This window comes from Octopus sinensis, linkage group LG2, assembly GCF_006345805.1.
Source record: "Octopus sinensis linkage group LG2, ASM634580v1, whole genome shotgun sequence".
Lineage (NCBI taxonomy): Eukaryota > Metazoa > Mollusca > Cephalopoda > Octopoda > Octopodidae > Octopus > Octopus sinensis.
In genome coordinates this window covers 111104318-111114274 of record NC_042998.1, presented here as the reverse complement: position 1 = coordinate 111114274, position 9957 = coordinate 111104318, and the positions used below count along the sequence as shown (strand labels likewise).

At 33.2% G+C, this 9957-nt stretch overlaps 1 long non-coding RNA gene across 1 annotated transcript; it reads right to left on the bottom strand.

Moving 5' to 3' along the window:
* Positions 1-1760: 1760 nt before the first annotated feature.
* On the bottom strand, positions 1761-8741 carry LOC118762312. The gene is made up of 3 exons (XR_004998063.1): positions 8731-8741; positions 6462-6560; positions 1761-1771 (listed from the first exon to the last, which is right to left on the bottom strand). It is a non-coding gene; the product is annotated as an uncharacterized LOC118762312 (long non-coding RNA).
* Between the last annotated feature and the right edge of the window lie 1216 nt (positions 8742-9957).

Genomic DNA, 9957 nt, shown 5'->3' with positions numbered 1-9957 from the left:
CTTCATGACGTGGGTGTAACGTGGGCATGTCTTTAAGACCCAGAAAGAATAGTGTTATCCATAAATGATGTCACATATCATGCCTTTGGTCTAAGATATTCAAGAACCAAAGATCAGCAAAGAAAATCTTGGTGGCACTTTAGGGGAGTGCCAAGGTTGTCATTACCTTGATTTTTTGGAAGATGACTGTAAAGTGAACAGAGAATAGTACACTGAGACACTCCAAAATATGCAAAATCCATAAAGATAAAATAACATGACAAGAATCTGAAAATAATCTATATTAGCGATGACAATGAGTGATTATGTATATTTTTAGCGACAGATCAAGCATATGCGCAAATCGGGCTGGCCAGCGGTTACTTATCCGATGTACAATCCAGGATTAGGTGCCCTATGTCATCTACATGTTAGTGCCAATGACAAGAATTCCATGAAACAAGCAAGGTGAAAGTGTGAGTGAAAAAGGGGGAACAATAGTGCTAAGATGAGTTTTTCAAAGAGGAGTCTTTTGTTGCGTTGGCGCAAATGCATTGCTCTTGATGAAGATTAAGGTGAGTAGTATTTTTGTCTACTAACATGTGTAAGTTGAATAAGGTATATCGGTGAATAATAACAAAAGTTATGCCCACTTTTACATTTCACTCGGTATAACACTCGTATTCATTAGAAGGAGCAAGCACTATTTTCTCTCATTTTCCGATTTACTGTTTCTTTCCAAATTTCCTTCTCTTTCCCCATAACTCTTTCATCAATCTTACAATTTATCAATTTTTTCCATGGAATCTTTTCGAAGAATTTCTCTACGCGATGTTCTTTGAAATTAATAATTCTGAAACTGAATTCTTATTCTACTTCAAACGTGTCTTCCTCGAGAGATCAAATAACTTTATTGTAGCTGTAGGAGACGACATCATTGCTCCTTCGCTCATTGAATTTGAATTCCGCAGTCGTATCACACTGTAATATAATTATTAGTTCAGTAAAGTAATATTTAAAGAAATAAAATATTGATGTTTGATTGACAATTATTAGATTCAAAATGCTTTAAAATCTAAAATAACATTTCTATATATCTGACTCTTATCAGGCCAGATAGTAAAGATTCTGGAAGTATAACTTATGTAAGTTCAATTTCTGATCCTGTTTTAGTAATTTCGAAACAGTGTATTCGCTATAAAGTTAATTGTTTTTTATACTGTACAAAGCATAAGATGATATCCCCTTCAACGTGGCCGAATCTGTAACTATTAGAAATATATTTATTTTGTCAGAGTACTCTTATTTGAAGTTGATCCCAAACACTGATTATTCAATTAACAGTCGTGGAGTTGACCTGTTTAAAGAAAATTATCAGTTTTACAATGATATTTTGATTTTGTGATAAACTTTTGAAATATACAATACTTCGCTGCAAGTTGGTTGCAAATTTTTGTAAAGCTCTTCTGGAAATTTGCAAGATAGTGAGGAATATTTCATGATAGTTTTTCTTTTTATAAATGCGCATGAATTTATTCTAGAAATGTAATTGAGTTATTTTATTTATCTCACCCATTTCCTCTCTCTTGGATTCAATTTCTCATTGAAAGGCAAACCCAACATGAACGGCGGTATCCATTGTTTCATATGCTGTACAGCTGCATTCTGCCAATGTTAAAATAAAAAGTAATATTTGTACATATATATATATATATATATATATATATATATATATATATTATATATATATATATATATATATATATATATATATATATATGTATATGTATATCTATATGAAGAAAAACAAATAAAAAACACGCACACACATAAACGCAAAAGAAATTACATTTTCAATCTTTCATAAAAGTTGGTTTGATTTATCGAACGGAAATCGATATTGTTTGTTATGTTAGAAAAGTGAAATATATTTTTTTCTCCAATAATATTTTTAAACTATTGCTCAGTTTTCTCCTGCGATATTCGTAAAAGCCTAAAACTTGTGAATGTGTTAGAAAACTAATTGTGTTAACCTCATTAGACGTGTACATGTAATGCATTAAGAACAAAATGTGTTGATGTTTATAGACACTTTTATTATTCTGTCTATTAAAAGTTTTGATTTGTCAAACAACAGATCATAGTTAAGTGGATAATCCAGATGAAAATATATATGCGAAAAGAAAAAGAAAAAAAATAACAGAATCAAATGAAAAAGAAAGAAAATGCATCCACTTCGATAATAAAAAGACAACAACCACAGCATTAATAAATGCAATTGTAACGGCGATAACAAACAGCATCAGAGCCAAAAGTGAAAGCAATAATAATAATAATAATAATAATAATAATAATAATAATAATAATAATAATAATAATAATGATGATGATGATGATGATGTTAATGCTGCTGCTGCTGCTGATAATAATAATAATAATAATAACAATAAATGCAATATGAATAACGATAATAACGACGGAGGGGGAAAATATCTGAAGAGATATCATCATTTATTTTCCACAGCTTCTCTGTTGAATTCGATTGATTCCATCCACTTAGACGTCCTCACTTATCACGAAAGCAGCAGACAAGAAAAATATGCAAAAGCAGCCACAAAAAAGCAAAAACAAAAACAAAACAAAAAAAAAACAAAAACAATAATAGCAATCAACACATCATATAGCATGAACATGTAAAATTTTGCGATTGAAATTGCATGAAATATAGTTTTATCTCACCATTTGTCAATGTGCGAATTGTCAATGATAAAGCCAGCTGATGACAGCACGATATTGGTAAAACTAATTCACCGTACGGATATAAATCACCTCAAATTGCAAAATAAGACAGAAGTGATTTTTATTGAAACAGAAATAAAAACATCAGTGATAATGTCGCTTTTTCCGCCTTCCCCTCCTCATCCTCCACCACCACCACCACCAATACTACAACAATAACTACTACTACTACTACTACTACTACTAATACTGCTTCTGCTGCTACTACTACTACTACTACTACTACTACTACTACTACTACTACTACTACTACTATTACTACTTCTACTACCATTGCTACCACTACAGCTTCTACTGCTGTTGTAGTTGTTGGTTATGATGATGATGACGACGATGGAAATAATAATATTATAGAAACAGAAATAGCTGCATGTCTGACAGCAGAAGATGAACATGATATAGAGGAAGAAAGTATAGGTTTCTGCTATATAAATCATGATCAACTATATATTTAATAGGATTGTAATCTAGAAATAAAATTAAGAAACATTAATATTGAGCAAAAGTAAATAAGTATGTATCCATTAACTAATTAAAAACTGAGGAGTTAAGATTTTGGTTCGCGCAACTTTGAATAGTGTTTAGAAACCGAGGCACGGTAACTTTGATTTTAGCGTTATGTATTGAATCAGCGTTACTCCATTCTGTCAAACGGTGTTGATTCTACACACATACACGCACATACACACACATACGCACACACACACACATATATATATATATACATTTATATATATATATAAATATATAAATATAAATATATATATATATATATAGGCGCAGGAGTGCTGTGTGGTAAGTAGCTTGTTTACTAACCACATGGTTCCGAGTTCAGTCCCACTGCGTGGCACCTTGGGCAAGTGTCTTCTACTATAGCCTCGGGTCAACCAAAGCCTTGTGAGTGGATTTGGTAGACAGAAACTGAAAGAAGCACGTCGTATATATATATATATATATATATATATATATATATATATATGCGTGTGTGTGTTTGTGTATCTGTGTTTGTCGCCCTAGCATTGCTTGACAACCGATGCTGGTGTGTTTATGTCCTCGTTACTTAGCGGTTCGGCAAAAGTGCCCGATAGAATAAGTACTGGGCTTACAAAAGAATAAGTCTCGGGGTCGAGTTGCTCGATTAAAGGCGGTGCTCCAGCATGGCCGCAGTCAAATGACTGAAACAAGTAAAAAAAAGAGAATATATATATATTTGTCTCGAATAATATTTTATATATATATATATATATATTTGAAGGTTTGGAGATGATGTACAGGTATTATATATTAGAAGAAATGAGGTAATCAGAAGATCGGATGGTTTGTATTTACAGATATTTATTTATATATTACATTTTTTACATATATATCATATCACTTAGTTCATTAGCGCTTTCTCCCATTCTAGTGGGGTTTTCAAATGAAAATAAGTTCCTTTGCTGGGGATTTTAATCATTTTATAGTTTCTCGTTGTGATGGGGAGGAATGTAAGACAGTAGAAGAGGGTGAGGTGGATGAGGAGAAAGTAAGAGGGAGAACATGTGTGTATGTGTGTATGTGTGTGTGTGCGTGTGTGTGTGTGTGTGTGTGTGTGTTTGTATCTGAGGTGATTGCTAAAGAGAAAGAGGGGAACGGAGAGGGAAGGAAAGAAGTTTTTGTGTCTGCTGGACAGGATATTGACTCCAAGGGGGTTCTAAGAATTTCAGTTTTGACCACTTCACAGTGTCATTGAGTGTGTCGTGGTGGGGAGGTAGGCCATAATATTGACTCCAAGGGGGTTCTAAGAATTTCAGCTTTGACCACTTAACAATGTCACTGAGTGTGTGTGGGCGGGGAGGTAAGCCATAAATTATATTTCCTTTTAACATTGTGGGGATGGTCAAATGTCTTTTTGGGTTTTTAAGAATTCTTATCACTTTGTATGATCGTTTTGTGGAGGTGTGTGTGTGTGTGTGTGTATTTGTGTGTGTTTGTATGTGTGTGTGTGTGTGTGTGTGCATGTGCGTGTGTCTGTGTGTTTGGAGAAGGGGAGAGGGACAAAAAAAATAAGAAAAAAAAAATAAGGGAGGAAGGGAAAAAGTTGTGTTGATATTTATACCACTATATACATATATACACTCTTATACATGAAATATTTGAAACAAACCTTTTTATCGGTTCAAAATGAACAACTAAATTACACCATCTTGAAAATTGTATATTATAGGAAAGTTAAAATTAAAGTGACAGTTAAAAAGTGCAGATGAAGTAAATTATAAAAATAATATAATGTATATAACAGGCAATATATATACACACACATATATATATATACATATACAGACGTATACTAAATGTTCTACTATATTAGATTGTAAATCGAAAGATGTGTCCTTCAATGTCACTATATATATATACACATGCTTATACATGAAATATTAGAAAAAAACCTTCTATCGATTCAAAATGAAGAATCAAACTACACCATCTTGAAAATTGCATATAGGAAGGCTAGAATTAGAATGACGATTGGCAAGTAAAGATCAAGTAAATTACAAAAATATATTGTAAATCGAAAGATTTGTCCTTCAATGTATGATGAGTAAAGTTTCAGCCATTTAATTTGGGGAAGAACTTAGCTATGAAATATTTTTCCATATTCCTCCTGAAAGAGGTGTCGTTCTTCGGACATTTGTAGAAGGGAAAGATCTTAAATTTTCCTTCTCCACACGTAGCTAGGTGTGTACTTAGTGGTATTTTGCGTAGTTCTTCATGCCGAATATGTTGTCGGTGAATCCTGGCTCGCTGGCACAAAGAATTACCAGTTTCACCTACGTAATTCTCCTTGCACGTGGGGCAGGTTATGCAGTATATAACGTTCTGCGTCTTGCAGTTCATATATGCATTTATTTTGAATATGTCACCACTTTTAAATCTTATCTCTCTGTTTCCCTCTATGTATTTGTAGGTGGGGTTGCTGCAGATCCCACATCTACTATCTCCCCACTCTTTTGCAAAGAATTCCGTTTTAGTTTCTGAAGAGAATTTCGCTCATGTTAGGTGTTTCTTTAGGTTTTTGTCCTGTCGTCTACTGTTTCTTATGCTATATTTGTTTAATATGTTCTTCATTTTGGGGCTTTGTAAGGCTATTGGTAGGTTTGAATGTATGGTTTGGAAGATGTTGGTAACTCCAGGTTTGTGTGTGTTTATAAAAGGGATAATGTTTTCTTTGTTTTTTGTTTTGGGTGTCCTGAGTTGTACGATGTCTAGTTTTAATGCTCTCTCTCTCTCTCTCTCTCTCTCTCTCTCTCTCTATATATATATATATATATATATATATATATAGAGAGAGAGAGAGAGAGAGAGAGGTATCAAGTTAGGGGAGTTTAATACCTCTAAGGGATATTTTAAATCCAAAGTTACGCCTGTCTATTAGCCAGGTAGGTACAGTCTTGTGTAAGATTGTACGGAGTTTAGGTGATATAAAAGAAGAAAGTGGATATAATATCAATGGGAGTCTCGTGGATTAGGCTGGCATGTCTTTAGTTAAATAGATAGCAAAGAAGTAAGAAGCAGAGATGAGGATGGCATCTCTGCTTCTTACATTTTTGTTACCTATTTAATTAAAAGCATTCCAGCGTAATCCACAAGTATCCCATTGTTATTATATCCACTTTCTTCTCTTATACACACGCACACACACACACATATATATATAAGTCAGTAAATGGTGGCGTTGTGTTAACCGCACGTGGATAAATGATAGGAGACGAAAAATTATAATAAGGCAGAATGCTAAATTGAAACTAAATTTTAATAAAAATGGGTGTATGAAAAATTAAAAAAGAATAAATAATAATCAAAGCGGCTTTCATGAGAAGGCAAATTTTCAAGGTTTGGGAGGGGAAAATATTATATATATACATATATACAGATACATACATACACATATATATGTATATACATTTATACATATATATATATATATGTAAATACATTTATGTATACACACACACACACACACACACATATATATATATATATATATATATATATATATATATATATATATATATATTTATATATATATACATATACACACAGATACATATATTATTATTATTATTATTATTATTATTATTATTATTATTATTATTATTATTATTATTATTATTATTATTATTATTATTATTATTATTGTTACTATTATTATCCTTAGTTGTGGTTGGTTGGTTGGTTATGTCTATTAAATTTCCACTTATTAGATGCGGCTTTGATCGCTGTGATACTAAGTGTTGTGGAATGCGATAATTTAAGTGTCGATCGGTTAACGATTGAATGGTACTTATGGTGATACGTCCAGTAGGTTGATTGTTACGTTGTGGGGTACTGGGTTAAGTGCTCCTATCTCTAGTAGGTAGTGTTATATTCGTTGTTTTACGGGGAATAGAAATAGGATATTCTTGTGTTTGATAGTTCTTAAGCTTTGTATTAGACAATAATTTTATTTTTTGTGAGAAAAATGTGAGAAAAGTGCTTGATTTTGATAGGTAGCATGGTTATTAAATATTTTTTCAGCTACATACAAATCAGAAATTCTAATAGAGATACCCTTAGTTACACTATTTAAAATAGAACTATGGTGATTACAAAAGTCTTTGACATACGTTAGATATTCATTAGGCTTATGGTATGGAGATTATATAGAAAAAAAATTAGATCTAAGGCTACATCAAGTAAGTTCGCTATTTTAATGGTATCCTTAAATGCAATAGTTAGGCTCAACTTAGCAAAAAGCAAAGAAAAACATATGGAGTCCTTTTCTAAATCTCTCAAGAACTGGTTTGGACAGACCGGTAGCTACGAGAAGAGCATTATCGCTATAAAGTCCACCATGGATTGCTGGGAGGTACATACGAAGCTACTGAAGGTGATACAGCTCGACCAGGCCAGCGACCTAAGTCAAGATTAGGAGCACAGGCAACACAAAGTGATGCACAGTTTAGATATTATTGACTGTTATGAAGAGTTAAACTTGTCAACATCGAAATTTTTTAACATGTTTTTCTAATTCATAATGCTAAATTTATTTGTTATGAACATTTTAATTTTCAACATTGAAACTTTTAAAGATGTTTTTCTAATTCCTGATTCTAAATTTTTACCATTGATAAACAAAAAATATTGTTGAAACTAGTTTGGTATATATGTAAATAAATTTATTTAAAGCAATTAAAAGTTTTTCATACAAATTTGCCTATAAGTATAAATATAAATATAAATATAAATATATATATATATATGTATATGTATGTATGTATATGTATATATGTGTGTGTACGTATATGTGTGTGCATATATGTATATAGGGAGCAACTGAGAGAGATAGAGGGAGAGAGAAAGAGAGAGATAAAGAGAAATATATTTAGGTGGACAAAGACAAATCTGGATAGTCGAGTTAAAGTTTACCTACATAATTCCACATAAAATGATTCTTAAATCTTTTGAAACTCCCTTTTGGGTGGGAGAAGCAAAACAAAAACCATGAAACAATCACAATTGAGTAGGACTTGAAGGAAATTTTGAAACAAAACTAAATGTAAATTCACAAGTGTAGATTTTCAAATGAATTTACATGCCAAGTACGGACAGTCCTGAAATTTGTTACCGTCAAGGACAGCTGTGTATATTTATTGCTCACTCTTTTAGCTCTCGTTTGGTATTATTTGGTTGCTATCTGATATGTCTTATATGCCCAAAATTGCACGTTTATAACCAATAACAATTTGCAAAAAAAAAAGAAACAAGAGAAATAAATGTAAAGATCTAATGAACTTTAAGGTGGTGCAGAGAATATTTTACACACCGAATTCCTTATTGTTTTGAAATTTCCACATGAGTGGAAATTGTTAACGAATTTCCACCCCAGGTGCACGAACGCACGCACACATACACACACACGCACACGTACTTAACGCACACTCAAAACCACTTCTATAAAACGGAGCGCAAAAGGATGACTGCAAAATTACGACAGAAAGGAAAGCACATTACTATTGTCATATTCTTCAACAGCTGTCGACACCGCACTACGCACGCGCATCATACTTTAATAGGCGTAATGTCCGATGTATGTCTGTAACCTCCTGATGGTCAAACGGTTGGACCAATGGTCACGAGATTTTTCGGGATTACGAAGGAGCTAATCAGGCAGGTTTTTAACGAAAATAAATGTGAAAAAGTATTATGATTCAGTGGATAGTAAAGGTAATTGTTCAGTTTGAGCAAGTACAAAAAAAAATTAAATATGAAGTAAGGGGAGATAACTTCTAATAAAAGTAGCGGAGAAAAAAATCGTACACGCCACAGCTCTATCTTGGATTGCGGCAATATTACTGCCCAATGGCTGGACATTTCATTCTCGGTTCGAAGTGCCCATAAACAAAACACCAGAGTTCTGCTGCAATATGTCACCTCAGGATGCAACTGCGCAACTCTTCAGAATGACCAGTCTAATAATTGTCGAAGAAGTCAGCCAAGGAGACAAGCTCATATAGGAATGCCTGGATAGTTTCCTACGCGATATCAGAGCGAACGAAACTTTGTTTGAAGAAGTATGTGTTCTTTCTGTAGGCGATTGGAAGCAAACTCCACCTGTTGTTGAACGTGGTAGTCGAGCCCAAATAGTGCAAACCACCTTGAAAACTTCGTACACCTGGAGGTTTGTGACAGAGTTGAGTCTAAAGAGAAACATGAAGGTACGAAATTCTTGAGATGCAACTTTCGCAAACTTAAATAAGCAACATCGGTTCCGATCAATGCATGTTCTCTGACTCACCGAGGAATGTGATTCGAGTTAGGCTAGATTTTGTACTCGAAGTGTCATCTGTTCCCGAAATATGCAAATTCCTCTTCAATGATCTAAGTGAAAACTACAAAATCGCATCATGGCTGTATTCTATCGGCAGAAGGTCCGATAGAATAAGTACTATCGGCAAAAGGTCCGATAGAATAAGTACTAGACTTACAGAGAATAAGTCCTGGGGACTAAAACCCTTCAAGGCAGTGCTCCAGCATTTCCGCAGTCAAATGACTGAAGCAAGTAAAAGAATAAAAGAATACTTATCTAAAACGATTGGATACGCTGTATGATGTCGCTAGCCAAATTTCTCCCAATGTCATGCTGAATTAATTGTAATAACG